Source organism: Scyliorhinus canicula, chromosome 1 (genome assembly GCF_902713615.1).
Source record: "Scyliorhinus canicula chromosome 1, sScyCan1.1, whole genome shotgun sequence".
Lineage (NCBI taxonomy): Eukaryota > Metazoa > Chordata > Chondrichthyes > Carcharhiniformes > Scyliorhinidae > Scyliorhinus > Scyliorhinus canicula.
The window spans coordinates 155,796,625-155,817,030 of record NC_052146.1 but is presented as its reverse complement, the minus strand read 5'-3'; the positions used below and the strand labels follow the sequence as shown (position 1 = coordinate 155,817,030).

The 20,406-nt window shown below is 46.5% G+C and overlaps 1 protein-coding gene across 10 annotated transcripts in view; it reads right to left on the bottom strand.

Annotated features, from left to right (window-relative positions):
- The window catches only part of eva1ba (eva-1 homolog Ba (C. elegans)), a 111,015-nt gene that overhangs the window by 15,336 nt on the left and 75,273 nt on the right, over positions 1-20,406 (bottom strand). For 8 of the 10 annotated variants that reach the window (XM_038801470.1, XM_038801479.1, XM_038801516.1 and 5 more), the window contains one exon: positions 3,631-3,800. The gene's annotated coding sequence lies outside the window, so the exon portion shown is untranslated. Of the gene's footprint in view, positions 1-133; positions 240-3,630; positions 3,801-20,406 lie in introns of all 10 variants that reach the window. The other 2 variants (XM_038801508.1, XM_038801489.1) reach the window with 1 other exon arrangement.

Below are 20,406 nucleotides of genomic sequence, written 5' to 3'. Positions count from 1 at the left end.
ATTGAGTGTCTTTGTGTGGAATATTCTGCAGCAATGTTTAGAATGTTAAGACTTCCATTTATAATTTTTTTCCAAATAAAACAATTGTGGAACTGAGGCTGAGATTTTACAACGGTTGTTTTTAAAAACCTACCGTTTTAATTACAGATGTGTGAGATAAGAATTCCTTTACACGATTCCTGGACTCTTGTCAAAGGTGTACGTCACAATATTCAGCCTGCGATTTTCTCCTGTTACCGCTAACGGAAAAAGTAAATGTCCTTCCATGAGGCTGTACGGTTACCCACTTATCTGCTCACCAGCCTGTTTAACAAGGATCACCACTAGTAGTCTCACTATGAATCTTAGGGTTAATTCTTTTCTTGTCTGCACGCACTGGGAATAGGAGCAGATTGCCAAGAGCCAAGGCTTAGCAACTGCCGAGCAGTGGGGACTGCTGGAGGTTAACAAACTAAACAAACATGGCTTCCGAGCACAGGACATTTTCTTGTTCGTGCAATTTGGAGATTAAATAAGGCATCGTTTAAAAATAACTGCGCTTTTTTTAAAAAAATCTGATATCAGGAGAAGAAACATGCACTTATATTTTTGTTTTAAATTCTACAGTGAATAATTGGATGTGAGGGAAGTCTATTAGAGCAACACGTTGAATCAACATGTGTGTTTGGTTGGTCTGTTTGAATCATCAATAATCCTCTGTGATACATTTGTATTTGGAGTATATTTCTGGAACTGATATCAGAGAAATATGAATAAAAACAGCTGAGAAACATGGGGTGGCCTGCGGGAGATTTTGGACTATATCCAGTATTGTGACTTTACTGGCTGTTGGCACCAATTACATAATTGGTCAGAAAAAAAAACTTCTAAACGGTCAGGACAACAGATGCTATTTAATGCAAACCACTGCACACAGGAAGAGGAAACCAGACAACACATGTACACCGTAAATAGTGGTTGACTTAGTTGAAGAAGTCATAAAAGATTTAGAAGTCTTAATGGATGCAATGCTAAAAATGTCTCAAAAATGCAAAGCAACAATCAAGAATGCCTCCAGCATGTGGAATTACACAGTCAAAGCAGTGGAGCACAGCTTAGGGGGGCTTGTGATTAAGCTATCAGTTTGCTATCGCCATACTGTCTGCTCACCAGGACACAGGGAAGCCATTCAAGGTCTGGAAAGAAAGAAGAGGGAAGTTGACTTTTGGTGTCAAAGATTCAAGCTGTGGGAGGGAAGAGATTGGAGAATGTTTCAGCTTTTCAACCCCTTAAGAGAGACATCCCAAAGGCGACTGTATTGAAGTATCTAACTGGTCAATGGTGATAACGGAATCCAAGCTAGTCGGTGAAGTCAATAACAAAAACACAGAGCTTTTTTTTACCGAAAGTTTTTTTTTAAAAACTTTGTTTTATCTCAAACCTCTTCTTCAGCACCCAGTGTCCTAGTGGTCCCCTATTTATACGTGATCAAAGTATTTAATTAAACAGTGCCCTTCATTTGTGCATAATAATAATAATCTTACATTAGCACTGCAATGAAGTTACTGTGAAAAGCCCGTAGTCGACACACTCCGGGAGCGCCTGTTTGGGTACATGGAGGGAGAATTGAGAATGTCCGAATTACCTAACAGCACGTCTTTCAGGACATGTGGGAGGAAACCGGAGCACCCGGAGGAAACCCACACAAGTGGGCTTACATTAGAACTGCAATGAAGTTACTGTAAGTTGCCCTGTGTGCTTAATTAACAACCAACCTAGATTTTTCTCAGTTAAACTTATCTACATGTAAAATAGATGAAGCTGGTTGTCTTAAGGGAGATGTCCTTAACCAGACAGATCAGTAAGGTCCCAGCATTGAATTGCTCTCTGTAGTGAACTAGTTGGGTGGGGAGGCAGAACTATAATTGGTCTCAGTGGGTTGGATAAGGGCCCTTCCTGTTGATTCCCTTATTTTCCCTCTCTTTATTTTTGCCATTATCATTTTTGATCCATGGATGCTTAATGGACCTGTATCTTTAAGTCAACCAGCAGAGAGAGTGAGAAATTCAAAAAGTTGCAACATGGCGTATGGTGCCGGTTTTTCAAACAGGAGAACTTAGACTTTGTGGCAGCTGAGAGATGGGGTGGGACTCAATGCGATTGGTTGGCTGACCAATGAACTGGCCAAAAGGCCGTATTCTGCCCGGTAATAGGTGGTGATTGGGCCCTACCTGAGTAGGATGATTTTCAGAGAGCTTGGGGAAGTTCAGTTTGAACCCTGGAAACTTAGGGGAAAGATCTCCTCTCTTTCCCTTATGTTTTCTCCATAAATGCTGTGAGTTGCTGTATTTCTGAAACTGTAGAGACCTGAATGAATCTACATTGAAAACCATTGCAGACTGGAAAGTAGGAGTCTTGACTTGAAAGCCTGGTTTAAAGGACAGTGTGCTAAAGCCAACTATCTGAAACAAAGATGCTTATCTTGTACTTTTATTTATCAGTTTTCTTTACAGCCCTCTTTACTCCCCTCTGTGTTGCTCTGTCTTCTGTGTGTGTGTGTGTGTACAGGGTGGTAGCAAGTTAAAGTGGGAATTAGGAATTATATAATAATTAACCAGTTGTATTTGCTCCATATTTCATTATAGTTCTTGTTATTAATAAAAAGCAATTGTGTTTAAATTTACAATCCTGGTTTAATTAAACTAATAATTATTGGTCAGCCAAAGGCCAAAGGCTTGGTGTATTTTCCTAACAATTATTGGTTAATTCAATTGTGTTGTGACTGTGGTCAAGGGGGGCTGGAATTGATCACGACCTAGCCCAGGGCGACGTAAAAGCTGGAATAGGTAAGGACAAAATATAATCCAGGGTTTTCGCTCATCACAGTTATGCAGGAACATTAACAGGGCCAGCAACTATATTGACAGTGCAGCTGAGGGTGAATATTCTGCAAGGTATAGTCCACTTTGAGCTCCCTCACAACCCTTCCATCACCTGGAAGGCTCAAGTCAGGATTCTGATGGAACACGTTCCTCTTGTCTGCATAGATGGGGCGTCAGAATCCAGGAAAGAGTTCACATGGATGATGCCATTGCTGCTGGGCTCAGTACCTAGCTACAACACTCCACCCCCCCAGTATACTGAGACTGTAGTTTGCATCATTGACAGAATGCACTTCAGTAACTCTGGACACAGAATGAGCTACTTTCCTTTGCTCTTGAATCAAGATGGTAGTTCACTGCCTGTCACCTCCACCACAGAGGGACAGGAGCAGTAATTTCACCACCAGGTTCCTGCATGCCCCGCACACAGCTGACTTGAACACTTAGGGCTGAATATTCCTGCCTTTGTGATGGTGGGCTTGGATGAGGGCAAGGAAAATGGGGGGGGGGGGGGGGGGGGGGGGGGAGAGCTGCTGCTGGACATGACATATTCTCACTGAAGAATTCTCCGTATGCTTGCCATTACAACAGCGACTTGCATCTACACTGTCCAGACCACAACTCAAAGCAAGGAACGTCGCAGTCCATGGGAGTCAGCAGCACAGTGACATGATGCAATCACCCACCATGACCTCCAGAGAGATTAATGGAACCTTTTCAACAAATGCTGTCCCTTTCAAAATTGAAAAGAATAGATGAGATTACTCACTGGAATGCTGGATTCAGTAAACTATGGTGGAGGAATTCAAGCAGGAGAGTGTTGCTGATGATTCATTCGCATTATCCAATAAACTAAAGGGCAGAAACAACACACCAAACAGTGCGATGTGGTGTTGGCATTGCTTTATCCAATTGTTTCTTTCCTCCAGTGTCCAAACTCTGAAAGACAAAGAAAACAGCTCATCACAGAATCGACTCTGATCCTGGACCAGACCTCAACAGTAGCTAGGTTAATGGACAGAAACCCCAATATTTTATTTTAATTTTGTAAGACAGTGAGGAAACAATACCTCGCTCCAGGAGTGCTTTCAGATAAAATAAGGACATGGTAGATTGAAACAAACTTTATTAAAACACAGTATTAAAATGTCTTTAACATCACACATAAAGCTTCCAATTACCCCATACACAATGCTAATCAATACAGTGACACAATAACCCTTAACTGCTATCTTTATTCTCACTCAAACAACAAAACCATCTCAGGTCCAAATCCACTTTTCAATACAGTTAGCACTCAGGAATATTTGCTGTGCCGAGATGTCTTTTGAGAGTGTTTGAAAATATAGACCTGAACCCTGACAGAACAATGCAGAATCTCTGGCTGTATTTCTTCAGAAACTACTCAGCTTGCCTTCCAGCCACAAACTAAAACTGACCCTCAACACCTGAGTACTTCAACCCCCGGCTTCTCCCATTAACGACATAATCTTAATGATGTGGAGATGCCGGCGTTGGACTGGGTTGGGCACAATAAGAAGTCTTACAACACCAGGTTAAAGTCCAACAAGTTTGTTTTGAATCACTAACTTTCAGAGCACAGCTCCTTCCTCAGGTGAATGAAGAGGTGGGTTTCAGAAACACATATATAGACAAAGTCAATGATGCAAGATGGTACTTTGAATGGGAGCCTTTGCAGGTAATTAAGTCTTTACTGGTCCAGACAGAGCAACTGAAGAGAGGGATAATCACGGGTTAAAGAGGTGTGAATTATCTCAAGCCAGGACAGTTGGTAGGATTTTGCAAGCCCAGGCCAGATGGTGGGGGGATGAATGTAATGCAACATTAATCCAAGTTCCTGGTTAAGGCCGTGCTCATGTGTGCGGAACTTGGCTATCAGTTTCTGCTCGGCGATTCTGCGTTTTCGCTCGCCTGAAGGCCACCTTGGAGAACGCTTACCCGGAGACCAGAGGCTGAATGCCTTGACTGCTGTAGCGTTCCCCGACTGGAAGGGAACATTCCTGCCTGACGATTGTCGCACGATGTCCGTTCATGCCGCAGAGTCTGCACGGCCTCACCAATGTCCCACGCCTCGGGACATCCTTTCCTGCAGCGTATGAGGGAGACAATGTTGGCCGAGTCGCACGAGTATGTACCGCATACCAGGTGGGTGGTGTTTTCACGTGTAATGGTGGTACCCATGTCGATGATCTGGCACGTCTTGCAGAGGTTGCCATGGCAGGGTTGTGTGGTGTCATGGTCGCTGTTCTCCTGAAGGCTGGGTAGTTTGTTGCAAACAATTGTCTATTTGAATTTGCGCAGTTGTTTGACCAAGCAAGTTTGGGCCTCAGCGACCACCTCCAGTACACATTTCTCCAGCCTTTTGGCCAGGAACTTTGCGAGTATTTTTGCATCCACATTTAGCAGCGAAATGGGCCTATATGATCCACATTCCGTCAGGTCTTTATCCTTTTTGGATATCAATGAAATTCTGGCCTGCGCTAATGTAGGAGGCAAAGTGCCCCTTGCCAGTGAGTCCGCGAACATGTCCCTTAAGTGTGGGGCCAAGATTGGTGCAAATTCTTTTATAGAAGTCCCCCGGGAATCCGTCTGGTCCCAATGCCTTTCCCACCTGCACAGAGCTGCTGCTCTCCATGATTTCTCCCAGGTCTATTAGTGTTTCCAGTTCCCCCCATCTATCCTTACCCACAACTGGTAGTTCCAGTCCATCGAGGAACTGTTTCATCCCCACGTCCCCGCCTGGGGGGGGCTCGGAGGTGTACAGCCCTCGGTAGAAGGTCTCGAATTCTTGGTTAACCTCTTTTTGTTTCGCTACCAGTCTTCCTCTGCTGTCTTTTACCTGCGCTATTTCCCTCGTGGCTGCCTGCTTTCTCAGCTGGTGAGCCAATAGGCAGCCAGCCTTTTCTCTGTGTTCGTAGAAGACCCCGTGCCTGGCGGAGTTGGTACACTGCTTTCCTAGTGGATAGCAGGTTAAGGTACATTTGTGGCTTTTTCCTCTCCGCCAGCAACTCTATGGTCGGGGCCTCGGAGTATTTTCTGTCAACCTCCAGGATGGAGTCAATCAATGGTTGCCTGGCCTCCCTCTCTTCCCTATCTCTGCTTGCCTTGTAGGCTATGATTTCCCCTCTGATCACAGCCGTCAGTGCCTCCCAGAACGTGGAGGGTGAGACCTCCCCGTTCCGGTTGTTACTTAGTCGCCTATGGCCTGTGATGTTTTCTGGCAGAAGGCCTTGTCAGCCACGGGGTCCGTGTCCAGCCTGTGTGTGGGGCTGGGCACAACCCGTCTCCAAACTCACATCCACGTAGTGTGGAGCATGGTCGGAGATAACTATTGCCGGAGTATTCCACTCCTGTGATTCCTGGAAGTACCGATTTCTCCACTGTAAAGAAGTCGATACGGGTGTATAATTTGTGCCCCTGTGAGAAGAACAAAAATTCCTTTTCTCCCAGGTGTAGAAATCTCCACAGGTCCACCACCCCCATCTGCTCCATAAATGTTCCCAGTTCCTAAGCCATGCCTGTTTTTTTCCCCCGTTCTGTGGTTTGATCGGTCGGTCAGCGGGTCCTGTACACAATCGCTCCACATAACCAGTCGGTGCGTGTCAATGTCAGGGAATTTCCGCCATGGTCTTGTTTATAAAGTCTATGTCGTCCCATTGGGAGCGTATATATTTACCAGGACTACTGGTGCCCCTTCCAGGACGCCGCTGACCATGACGTATCGTCTTCTCCGATACGGCCTTTCCGCCGTTTCTGCCTTCTCGCCGGCCCTATGAGCTACCGTTTGCTGGCATCTTCCTCTTTTACTGCTTCGCCATTAATATCTTCTGGGTTTAGAGGAGTTTTGGGTGTCTTTTTGAGCCAAAAGTCCTAGAAATTTCGTTATTGTGGGTCCGATTGGGAGGAGAGCGACCTGATGTGCGTCTGCTCAGCACATCACCGCCACCGGAAGTCCCGTTAGCCCAAACTTTAACTATGCTTTAATTGGGCAGCACGGTGGCCAGGTGGTTAGCACAACCGCCTCACGGCGCTGAGGTCCCAGGTTCGATCCCGGCTCTGGGTCACTGTCTGTGTGAAGTTTGCACATTCTCCCCGTGTCTGCGTGGGTTTCGCCCCCACAACCCAAAAATGTGCAGAGTAGGTGGATTGGCCACGCTAAATTACCCCTTAATTGGAAAAAATAATTGGGTAATCTAAATTTTTTTTAAAAACTATGCTTTAATTGCCCCACTGGCTCCAAAAAGTCTGTCTTTCAAACCAGGATATTTAAAAACACTTCTGCAGCAGTCATACACACACTAACCCAGACTTTTAACCTTTACTGCACCCAATACATCTACAATACATCTGAAATTCCTACATTCATCATAAATCTCATAATACAGAAGGAGGCTATTCAGCCCATTGTTCCAGTGCTGGTTCTGTGAAAGAGTTGCCCAATTCAGACCGCCTCCCTGCTTCTCCCTCAACTCCTGAAATACCTTTCATTCCAAATATTTACCCGATCTTTTAAAAGTTACTATTGAATCTACTTCCATTATCCTATCAGTGCTTGCTAAATGGTAACAACTTGCTTTGTGAAGAATTTCTGCTAATTTTCCTTCTGGTTCTTTTGTGAATTACCTTAACAGAGATTTGAAAGTCAGCATTAAAGGCTTAAACCTCACCCGGTCCAAACTGATGTCTATCTACAGCAGGCACACTGCTCCCCATTACTCATATTCACACCCACCCCACCCCACATCTTCCTGACAACCAGCTGTCACAGGTTCGAAACTTCAGCTGAGAAAGCACCAGGGAACCTGAGGCCACACGCCACTGCACCATCGCTAAAGGGTCCTCAGTCAGAGACAGTCAAATCAATCCACTTCTGAGTTAGTCCCACAATGTTCTGCCCTTCAAACATTCAAACCCAATGCCCAAAAGGACCATGCTTCACCCTCACTGCTCAACATAAACCTCCAGGTTGCCCAATCTTGTTGGACATATTCCAGGAGTTATTATGACATGGCTTCCCACATTCAAACGATGCGATCTCATGATCCTGCCACACACGACATATCCATCCTTACTGCCTTCCCAAGCCAATCAGAATGCAGACAGAATTGTTATCCAATTGGATGTTTCTCAATTGTCAGTGGATCAGCCATTCTTCCCATTTCCAATATAGTTTAAATACTTTCTGTAATTTTCTGTGTCCCTGACATCAATCTTTAATTGCTGGACATTCATAGATAATCCTAGGCTTAGTGACAGCTGTGTGTATCATCTACAAGACGCACTGCAGCAACTCGCCAAGGGTCCTTCGACGGCACCTACCAATCTCACGAACATCACCACCTCAAAGCCATGCACCATCCTGATTTGCAACTATATCATCGTTCCTTTCCTGGCACTGGGTCACACTCCTGGAACTCCCTTCCTAACTGCACTGTGGGTGTCCCTACAACATATGACATCAGTGGCATAGCCAGCAACACCCACACAACATGAACAAATATTTAAAAAGAAATCAAAGAGGTTTGTTGATCCTAGTTAAGCCCCTTTTGCGAGGAGCAATGAAGAGTCCACACTGAGTTGGTAGAGACAACAAAACTTTTTTCATTTAACATGCTAACTATTATGTACAGCTCCAGTAGCTCCCTCCTGGGTCCTCTCTAGTTGGTGACTGACTGGTTGACTGTATTTATACACAGGCATATTGTTACGAGTCCCCTGCGCCCTTATCGGGGGAGCTCATATTCTACAGCTCAACGAGGTAATGGACCATCCCTACCCCATAAGACCTGTGCGGGTTATAACAGTCCCCAAGGAAGGAAACCTCAGTCCTCCATAAACAGGAGAGGGCTGGCTCCCCTAAAAGGCTGCAGGATCCTTCAGGATAGTGATGGGAAAAGCGGGTTGCCGATGATCCAGCCATTCATGGGACCATTCATTGGAGCACGCGGGAAATTTCTCAAATGGTCAGTGCCATGAGCCCACATGTTATACCCCTCATATGGGCACAGGGTCAGAACAATGTACATCAGCGATCGGAAAGCTAGGCTGGTGAGTGGCCAACACGAGTGGCCATCTGTCATCTCAGAGGGCCACAAGCTTGAAATCAGGCATGTTCACTAATCATGACACCAGGAATAAGATTGAATACATGTTGAATATTTCACAATGAGTTACAGAAAATGCTTAAACATTTATATATTGTTAGAACTATCAACTTCCAATGGGAAAAACAAAATAAATATTTACGTTTTAATTGGACACAGAGGGAATACACGGTTCTCAAAGTCAATGTGACAAATCAGCACACATCTCACTTCATGTGCCCATCACTTCAGTCATACCAGGAGTTAAAAAATATCTGCGGACATAAACCAGTGGAATCTAACAATCCTGTGCATGGGCAACAGACAACAAAATGTTGAGTAGGCCGCACTCAGAACCCTGATGACCTGCATGTGACCCCTGGGCCTCAGGTTGCCCAACACCGATATATATCCTGCCAACATGTTGCAATTAGTTATGCGCCAAATGCAAATGCCGCCACAGTCCCCGAGGCCCAAAGACTGCTCTCCCATTTTTTGAGATGGGGGAGCTGACTTGTGGTGATTTAACCTGAAGGTCCCCACAGCTCAGGTGAGGGGTGCAAGGTGAAGGCTGATAGCTTCAGCCGGTGAGGGAATTGAACCCGTGTTGTTAGCAATGGGCAGCACGGTAGCACAGTGGTTATCACTGTTGCTTCACAGCTCCAGGGCCCCAGGTTCGATTCCCGGCTTGGGTCACTGTCTGTATGGAATCTGCAAGTTCTCCCTGTGCCTGCTTTGGTTTCCTCCGGGTGCTCCGTACGGTTTCCTCCCACAAGTCCCGAAAGACGTGCTGTTAGCTAATTTGGACATTCTGAATTCTCCCTCTGTGTACCCGAACAGGCAGCGGAATATGGTGACTGGCGTCTTCTCACAGCAACTTCATTGCAGTGTTAATGTAAGCCTACTTGTGACAATAAAGATTATTATTATTATTATAAACTCTCCGCATCACAAACCAGCCATCCATCCAACTGAGCTTACTGACCCCCAATGTGCCAAATACTTGAATCAGTAAAAAGAAAAGTGACCAGGAAGTTGCAAGGACCCAACTAGTTCACAATGTACTTTTGGGGAAAAAACTGTCCATATCTGATTGGGCTTAGACATGATGCCAACCCCAACTAACCTGGTCGATTTTGAGCTTCTCTCCAAAGCAATTAACCACCCAGCTGGAAAAATGTAAGGAAGGACAATTAACAACGGTATTGCCAATAACTTCGAACACCAAGAATGAATGAAAAGAAAATTGCCTGAGGAAGTATCTTTGTAAACTCAATGGGAAGAACTTCAACAGTAAAATATACTTACAGCACAGCATTCAAATGACACTGTGCTTGACTGGCTGTGAAAAATGCTGTTGCAATAACAGAGATACATTACCATATCTAAAAACACACCACATGTCACCAAGGGTCTGTTTTATATTAAATCAACTCATTTATTTCTATTTTCTGTAAATGCCCAGCGGTCCTTGTGGAATGCAATTCCCAGTTCCCGAGCTTTGGGTCTGGATGATGAACTGCAGCGTTCTTGGCAGGAGAGCCAAGTTGGAAATATTTCCCGTTGTGTCTTTAACCTCTCAACAAAATATTCAGGGGGGTTTGATTTCCAAATCAAACAATTGCTACTGAGCCTCCTGAGAAACAGGGTAGGGAGCGGGAAAAGAATGAAGTCGAGAAGGGCTTGTTGTCAAAGTGTAGTCGTGTGTTCATTAACACTTACCAGGTATCATCAGTTCAATGCCTGGTGGTGTTAGTTTCCAAAAAAATGATGAGAAGTTGGGTGGGAGGCTGCAGTGACCGGGGGGGGGGGGGGGGGGGAGGATAGTGTGCCTCAGGTGACATTCGCTTTCATGGACACTGGTATCAACTGTAAGATGTCAAAATCTTCATTCTTCAGTGTCAATGCACTATTGTACCATGGGGGGCTGTAAGCACCATGAAACCTAATACCGACTCAAAATCTCCATATGCACATTTTCCGCCAGTGTTTTCCTTCCCTTGATGTTCCCACGTTCAGCAACCACTGCTGGTGATTGTAGTGACCTCTGTACATGTACGTGCATGATTAGTTACTATGCAGTCAGTCCAGTCAGATGATCACTAGATGGCAACACTAACAGGAACTATATAGGGGGCGGGATTCTCCCAGCCCCGCGCCAGGCCGGAGAATCCCCGCGAACGGGCCTCGCCACCCCGACGCCGGCACGCGTTTCTCCGCAGTGCGGGGAATCGGCTCCATTGGCACTGGCATGTTTGGCGGGGCACCGGTTGGGGGCCGCTGTACGTGGCCGACCCGCCGATTCTCCGGCCCGAATGGGCCGAGCGGCCGTAGGAAAGCAGCTGAGTCCCGCTGGCGCCGTTCTAACCAGCTGTGGGCCGGCGGGACCTCGGCGTGTAAGGGTTAGGTGGTGGCCTGTGGCGGGGGAGAGGGGGGCCTCCGATGCGGCCTGGCCCGCGATCGGGACCCACTGATCGGCGGGCTGGCCTCTGTGGTTGGGGGCCTCCTATCCTACGTGCCGGCCCCTGTAGCCCTGCGCCATGTTGCGTTGGGGCCGGCGCGTTGAAGGAGGCCACTGCGCATGTCCTCGTTGGCGCCTGTGCAACTGCGCATGCACGGATCCTGCGGAGCCCAGTTCGTGTCGGGATCTGCAGCTGGAGCAGCGCGAACCGCTCCAGCGCCCTGTTGGCCCCCTGTAGGGGCCACAATTAGATGTCGGAGTGTCCCATTCACACCGTCGGAAAACACAATGGCGTTTACGACGGCGTGGACACTCTGCCGGGGGATTGGAGAATCCCGCCCAAAGAGTTTCCCGCTCTTTCTTAGTGTTAGTGTGTGTGTAGTGCCGCGAGAGTATAGAAGTGGTCAGCTCAGAGTGTACTGTATTATATTAATTGTTAGTTTAATCTAATATTATTAATTCTATTACTAGTCAAAGTATTAAAGTAAAAGAACTCACAAGTATATTATTTTGGTACTCAATAAATAAAGCATCATCAACTGGAAGATTTCGACTGTTTATCATCAAGTTAAATACAACTCGAGAAGACAAATGAGTAATGTATATATTACGTCTCTGTAATATAACAGTGATCAGAAATCCCAACACAAGGGCAACATGGTGGCGCAGTGGTTAGCATTGCTGCCTCACAGCACCGAGGTCCCAGGTTCGATCTTGGCTCTGGGTCACTGACCGCGTGGAGCTTGCACATTCTCCCCGTGTTTGGCTGGGTTTCACCTCCACAACCCCAAAGATGGGCAAGCTAAATTGGCCACGCTAAATTGCCCCTTAATTGAAAAAATGAATTGGGTACTCTTAAATTTATTTTTAAAAATGAAAGCCCAACACAGACAAGAGATTGACCCGAGAGACCTTGTGCTCTATCTGATTTGGTTATTACTATGGAAGATTTAAATCCCATTTGAGCCAGGTGGCCCTGTGCATGGAGTCTGACCTAATATTACCAGTTTTGTTTACAAAGAATTGAGGTGGAATATGATAAGCAAATCCTTTAATAATATTTTTATTTCAACTCACAGTGATTGAGGGGTTGAAGGGGGTTGTATATCCTCTTGAGATGGGCACCTGAGAATGTCATTGCCAACTCTGGCAGATCGATGCCAGGAGGTTTCATCACATAACACCAGCCACCAACTGCCCCACCCTCATTCCTGCACCATTGGCCATGTACAGATTCTAACGCCAATCGAATATCAAACAGACTTGACATTCCTCAATTCCCTGACCCTTGACGGTCACGTAAATGTCACTTTTCCCATCACCAATATTTTCATAACAAGTAAAGCATATGTAAAAAAATTATTTTTAAATACTCCAGGCATCTTTCTCCTGCCTTTCCCAAAGCAGAGATCAGTCTTCGGCTGAGTTTTTCTGGCCCAGGCACGATGGGTTCCCGTGTGCGCGATGTGGCGTGCCAGCCAAAGGTCCATCGACTGCTGCAGGAGTGGAAGATCCCACCAGAGGCAGGGGCTGGAAAATCCCACCTTTAGAAACTCCAGAAAAATGCTGGAGGATTCGCCACCCTATCAGGAGACTGGCGGTTTTACCGAATTAAGAATTTGCATTTGTTAATAAAAGGTGGGGAGACGGAGGGGGGTGGTTTTGCCATCTCAGCTCCCCCTGATGCAAAGCCAGAAGGCTTGCATCATGTATTTTGTACACATAATTATCCAGCAACTCGGACCAGCACAAAGCCCCAATTAAACAAATTGGCTGGGACTGCGCTGAAAAAACAGGAAAGAGTTATTATGAGAGAACCTTTTGACCCGTCTGGGCCACGTCCTCCAAATACTTTCAGATACTAATTAAATCTCCATTGCTTCTCACACTGGGGAGTATCCAGGTTAGCAGAGGAAAGCTTGAATCGGTCCAAAGTCTTGTTATGAAAAGAGAGCATTTTAATGAGGGAGTCATGTACCATCACCATAGAGGCCAATGGCCTAATCAGAGACATTGAAAAGAAAATCATTAACGTCCGCCCAAAGTGTTGTCTTGGGCAGGAAAAGGGGAAGGCAGCCCCCCTGCTACCTTACCAGCTTTTCCAACCAAATTTTTCAACATTTTGAAAATATAATGAAAGGGGCGGAATTGGCTGGATTGCCAGGCTCTCTCCAACAACCTCCACCCTTGGCAGATGAAAGGGGGCCCCGATTTGAAAGAAATAGAATTTTAAAAAGATTCTCTTCACCCCCTCCCCAACACTGAAACTCTTCCACCATGGAACACAGCCACCCCACCCCAGTGAACAACCCCTCCCCGAACTGCCTCAATTTAAGCCCCTCCATGACATTGCCCTTGGTACCGCCCTCAGATATTTCCCCCTGGGGGTGCCGGGGGCAGTGCCAGGGTCAGTGCAAAGGTGGGGACCAGTCACCAGATCCCTCTTGGTGCAGACCTGTTGGAAGCCCTAGGAATTCCTTACATTGGGGAATAATACAGCGGAGAAGCCCGCTAATATTTCAATGTATGGTCATGGGGTTCCCGATCTTTCCTGGCAGGAACCCTGTTACATCATTGATGGGTTGGGTAAAATTTCAACGGGAAATCTTACTAGTGTAAGCCTTTTGGGGAATCCTGTTGGATTATCCGCCCCCACCGGAATTCTCACCCACCGAAAATGGGAACGGAAAACGCCCCCCATTTGCCTGAACAATGCGAGAGAATGAAAAAAGTCATTACATATCTGTCCGAAATGGAACCATCCATACCACATCACTGCCAGTCTGTAGGGAAAACTCACATGTTTGGAAGACTTGTTTAAGGAATTGTTCAAGGGTGACATGGTAGCACAGTGGTTAGCACTGTTGCTTCATAGCGCCAGGTTCAATTCCCGCTTTGGTCACTGTCTGTGCAGAGTCTGCACGTTCGCCCCGTGTCTGTGTGGGTTTCTTCCGGGTGCTCCGGTTTCCTCCCACACTTCCCGAAAGACGTGCTGTTAGTTGAATTGGACATTCTGAATTCTCCCTCAGTGCACCTGAACAGATGCCGGAGTGTGGCGACTCGGGCTTTTCACAGTAACTTCATTGCAGTGTTAATGTAAGCCTAATTGTGACACGAATAAAGATTATTATTATTGTTAGTGACTGGATCATGACTTTTTTTAGTTGAGTTTATCATGTTGTGAACGCTCTCCAAAAATTGGTCATGGACCTTGGGTCATTTGTCATGTTGTCTCAGTGAGGAATACAAGGGCTCGTCACCGATTATACATGGCTCCAGTGTGAAAGGAGTCAAATGTTGCCCACATAATCACAGTTCATTTGAAACTAAGGAACATCTAGAAAGGACAGAAGATAGCCTCTGCGAAGAATAAAAACTACTGCTGCAGTAGGATCAGAATGCTTTTTTCAGGGAACTTTGCTCTGGAATGAGTGAAACATGACCCAGGAGTCCTTGATAGCAACATTGGGTACATAAGATGTTCTGTTCCTCAGCACTGACATCTCACAGCTTGGCAAGGACAAAAATAAGGGCCATCACCTCCGGTATAGTGCAAAACTGGATATGCTACAGAAATGCAGGACAGGGGACAGGCCATATAGGGGCAGGACAGGAGATGGAGTGCTGGCAGAGCAGGATGCAGATGGAGGACAGGAGAGGGGAGTAGCCTGAAAACAGAGCAGAGGGGCATACAAGGGGTGGCATTTTGAGAGAGGTCAGAGTCGGGACAGGGTAACCACAGAGCAGGAGTAGACTGAGGATAGGATAGTGTGCATTACTGGGAACGGTTATTGTAGTGGACTGCATATTTACATGGTACAAGAAGCTAAATGGAAGGGGGCTGGGGAGGAGGGATTATTGTTCTCAGTTAGGCAATTTGCAGGTTCATGGGGAGGAGGGGTTGGGGAGGGGGAAGGAGATCTGACGGTGGAGGGGTAGAGATCTGACGGTAACCAAGGGTTTTTCTTTATCTCGCCTTATGGGTGGGGTTGGTGGCAATTTTGGATGGGCCTTGGGTGTAGGTTTTTGGCGTAAGAACTGGATATTTCTTCACAGTGCAAGTGCCTGACCTCAGGGTTGGGGGGGGGTGGGGGGGGGGGGGGGGGGGAGGCCCCGATTGGACCCATGACTTGGAACATAAATGGTCTGGTGAAAAGGTTGGGAGTTTTCTCTCACCTGAAGAATTGGTGCTTTTGCAGGAGACTCACTTGAAGTTGAGGGAACAGACCCCAGGCTCCGGAGGAAGTGGGTGAGCCAAGTATTTCATTTGGGCTTCGATAGTAGAGCTCTGAGGGTGGCAATTTTAGTTAACAACAGGGTCTGTTTTCCAGAGGATAAGGTGGTGGCGGATCAGGGTGGTAGATGTGATAGTCACTGGCAGGTAAGCTGGAGACACTGGTAAATGTATATGCCCCGAATTGGGAGAATGTAGCATTTACAAGGAAGCTGTAGGCTTCAATATGAAACTTGGACATGCACAGCTGATTCTGGGGCATATTTAAATTGTGTTAGACCAAAGACTTGACTGTTCTAAACCAAGGTTGTTGGCTCCTTCGGGGTGGCGAATGCACATTGGTGTTAATGGAGGAGACACGGGAGGCTGATCCATGGCCTGTTCATCCACTGTGGGGAGAAAGAATTCTCATTTTTTTCTCCAGTGCATAAGGTATAGTCGAGGATATATTTTTTTGTGATGGGAAGGTCACTTCTTCCTGGGGTGAGGAAAGCAGAGTACATGGCTATAGTCATTTGAGACCATGCTCCGCATTTGGTGGAGTTAGTATCGGAAGTAGGCCCGACGTGGAGGCTGGATGTGGGCTTATTGGCAGACGTGGGGCTCTGTGGGCGTATGTCAAAAGCTATCAACAAGTACGTAGGATTTAATGGGAATGAATTGGTCTTGCCCTCCATTTTGTGGGAGGCCCTGAAGGCGATGATTAGAGGGGAGATTATATCACATAATGCACATGTGGATAGGGGGTCCAGAGAGGAGCCCCAGAAGCTAGTGGACGAAGATTGGTGGAGTTGTGGATAGTGAGGAGGGCTGTTGTCGGCTTCAAAGAGACATAGATAGAATGCAGAGCTGGGCTGAGAAGTGGCAGATGGAGTTTAACCCTGACAAGTGTGAGGTTGTCCATTTTGGAAGGACAAATCTGAATGCGGAATACAGGGTTAATGGTAGGGTTCTTGGCAATGTGGAGGAGCAGAGAGATCTTGGGGTCTATGTTCATAGTTCTTTGAAAGTTGCCACTCAAGTGGATAGAGCTGTGAAGAAGGCCTATGGTGTGCTAGCGTTCATTAGCAGAGGGATTGAATTTAAGAGCCGTGAGGTGATGATGCAGCTGTACAAAACCTTGGTCAGGCCACATTTGGAGTACTGTGTGCAGTTCTGGTCACCTCATTTTAGGAAGGATGTGGAAGCTTTGGAAAAGGTGCAAAGGAGATTTACCAGGATGTTGCCTGGAATGGAGAGTAGGTCATACGAGGAAAGGTTGAGGATGCTAGGCCTTTTCTCATTAGAACGGAGAAGGATGAGGGGCGACTTGATAGAGGTTTATAAGATGATCAGGGGAATAGATAGAGTAGACAGTCAGAGACTTTTTCCCCGGGTGGGACACACCATTACAAGGGGACATAAATTTAAGATAAATGGTGGAAGATATAGAGGGGATGTCAGAGGTAGGTTCTTTACCCAGAGAGTAGTGGGGGCATGGAATGCACTGCCTGTGGTAGTAGTTGAGTCGGAAAAGTTAGGGACCTTCAAGCGGCTATTGGATAGGTACTTGGATTAGGGTAGAATAATGGAGTGTAGGTTAACTTCTTAAGGGCAGCACGGTAGCATTGTGGATAGCACAATTGCTTCACAGCTCCAGGGTCCCAAGTTCGATTTCGACTTGGGTCACTGTCTGTGTGGAGTCTGCACATCCTCCCCGTGTGTGTGTGGGTTTCCTTCGGGTACTCCGGTTTCCTCCCACAGTCCAAAGATGTTCAGGTTGGGTGGATTGGCCATGAAAAATTGTCCAAAATTCTATGATTAACCTAGGACAAAAGTTCGGCGCAACATCGTGGGCCGAAGGGCCTGTTCTGTGCTGTATTTCTCTACCTATATCTACCTATTATGGAGGTGCATCGTAGGTACTCGAAAGACCCAACCTCGGAGCTCCTGACAAGCAGGAAGAAGCTGCAGGCAGTTTGACTTGTTGTCAATGGGTAAGGCGATACGCCAGCTGCGGCATTCGAGAGGGGTATTTACGAATATGGGGAGAAAGTCTTTTAGCTCACCAGCTGAGGCAGCAGGCAGCTTCTTGGGAAATTATTCAGGTTAGGGAGTCGAGTGGCGAGCTGGTGTCCATCCCGGAAAAAGTTCGCAGAGCATTTGAAACTTTCTATACAAAGCTTTACAGATCAGAGCCACCAAATGTGGTGGTTGGGTGTGTCATGATATGCAAACATGCAACCAATGAACACTCAGAATAGGACACAACCAATGGGCAGTCAGGACACTCAGAGGTGGCGTCACCACAAGGGGGCATGACATAAACACTATTAAAAAAATGAGGCACTCACACCCTGCCTCTTTCCACAGACAGACATCTAGAGAGTCAGACAGGGTTGATCAGCAGCATCACACCCCAGCACGTGGCTTGTGAGCTGGTACAGTTAGACTGAGTTACTACAGTTAAATTAGCAGAGAGTTGAACTCATTTGAGAACTGTGTTAATAGTTTAATAAACACGTTGAACTAATTTCAGAGTCTGGAGCATCCTTTAGTTAAGACTGCATCAAGTAGCAGCCTGTGTTATCCGAAGCAGCATAACACAACAGGGTGGGGTGAGGGGGGAGTGGGTGGGAGAATCAGATATGTTGGAGTTCCCCGTGGTGGGGGAGGAAAGGCACGAAAAGTTGGAAATGCCATTGATTCCGGAGGAGGTCTTGGTAGCGATAGGGCGGATGTAAACAGGTAAGGACCCTGCGCCAAATGGGTTCCCGGTGGAGTTTTATAAGAGGTGTGCTGCGCAGTTGGTTCTGTTATTAGTAGAAATGTTTAAGGACTCTTTGGCCCAGGGCTCTCTTCCCTCAACACTTGGGTAGACGTCGATTCCCCTTCGACTGAAAAAGGATAAGGAACCCACGAATGTGGGTCATACCGTCCTCTCTTATTGCTAAATGTGGACACTAAGTTATTGGCTAAGGTGTTGACAGGTTGAAGCCCTGCTTTCCTGAGGTGATAGGCAAAGATCAGACAGAATTTGTAACGATTGGCAACCGTCCTCTAATTTGCAGTGATTGTTAAAAGTAGTTCTTAACCCCCCTGCCGGGCCTGATCCAGCGATGATCGTATTTTCTGACACCGAAAAGGCATTCGACAGAGCAGAACGAAGGTGCCTCTTTATGATTTTGGAGAGGTTCGGGTAGGGCCCATGGTTCGTGTTGTGTTATAAAAGGCTCCTTTGGTTAGTGTTCGCTCCAACACCATGAGCTCGGGGCAGTGTTCTGGACTTGTCCCAAGCTTGTGAGCTTTTGGCTCTCCTTCTTTCGCATCATGCCACTGATTTAGAAGATTGAATGGGAGCCCTCTCCGTAAGTGCCACATTTGGGATGTCGGACTCGCTTGGGCTGCGGGATCGATGTTCTTGCCTTCGCCTCGTTGATTGTCCGGAGGCGGGTTCTACAGGAGTGGAGGTCTGCGTCTCTACCCAGCATCTCAGTATGGTTGGGAGACTTGATGGAGCTTTTGTACCTAGAGAAGGTCAAGTCCACTGTGAGGGGTTCAGCCGAGGGATTCAACTGTGGTAACCTTTCATAGTTTATTATAAGGAACTGATCACCGTCAGTTGTTTGGGGGGGGGGGGGGGGTTGTGCTAATGTTACTTTTAATGTCTTTATTCTGTAAATTGTCTTTGGTTTGTATAGATATACTTATTATGTAATTTATAAAACAAAAAATCTAATAAAAATATTTTTTTTAAAAAAGATGCCAAATGGTTAAGCGAACCGCAGATCCCAGAACCAGGCAATATATTATACAACTTGGGTTATTCGGTTTTTTAATAAACAAGCTGACATCCCTCTGTGGGTTTCTGTGGAATGTGACCACTGTAATGTATGGAATTTCTTTGTTTTTTTAAAAATAACTGCACATACTACTTCAGTTATGCCAGGTTTTACATAGAATAAATACATTAACAGTCAAGAAAAGTTTTGTTTTTTTTCATTTTTTTTTTTAAATTTAGTGTACCCAATTATTTTTTCCAATTAAGGGGCAATTTAGCGTGGCCAATCCACCTACCCTGCACATCTTTGGATTGTGGGGGCGAAACCCACGCAGACACGGGGAGAATGTGCAAACTCCACACGGACAGTGACCCAGGGCCGGGATTCGAACCCGGGTCCTCAGCGCCGTAGGCAGCAATGCTAACCACTGTGCCACCGTGCTGCCCTACAGTCAAGAAAAGTTAAGGAACTTTAATGAGTTGGAATATTGTCTTTTCATATGGAATTTCTAAAACAGTGTTTGACAGGAGACAGTGAAAAGGACAGAGCAAGAGGGGAGTATTGACTTGATATATTTGCATTCCTGAATGTCTAACTGACCACACAGAGTGGCCTGGATGTTCCTGTGAAATTTCTTGCAGATTAAAGTTGCAACACGAGTTGACTGGTGACAGGGCAACTAGGCTTGGGTGGCTGAGATGGTGAGAGAATTGCTGCTGCTGATGGGCTTGTGCAATGCTGACTCCCAGCAGCGAGGAGATCATTACCCGATCCCCGAGGAAACATTAACTAAGGAACAGTGGAGGTTTTTTTGCCACAATGGTCTGAGTAATTCAGGGGCTGCACCTGGCACCAGAAGGCATTGATACACTTACGACCCTAGCTCAGCGAGTGGTGCTCTTGACCACCCCCTCCCCCGCCAACCAAATCCCCTCCCGCCCGTCGTCAGCCAGAAGATCAGGTGCTCAAATTCCACTCCAAAGAC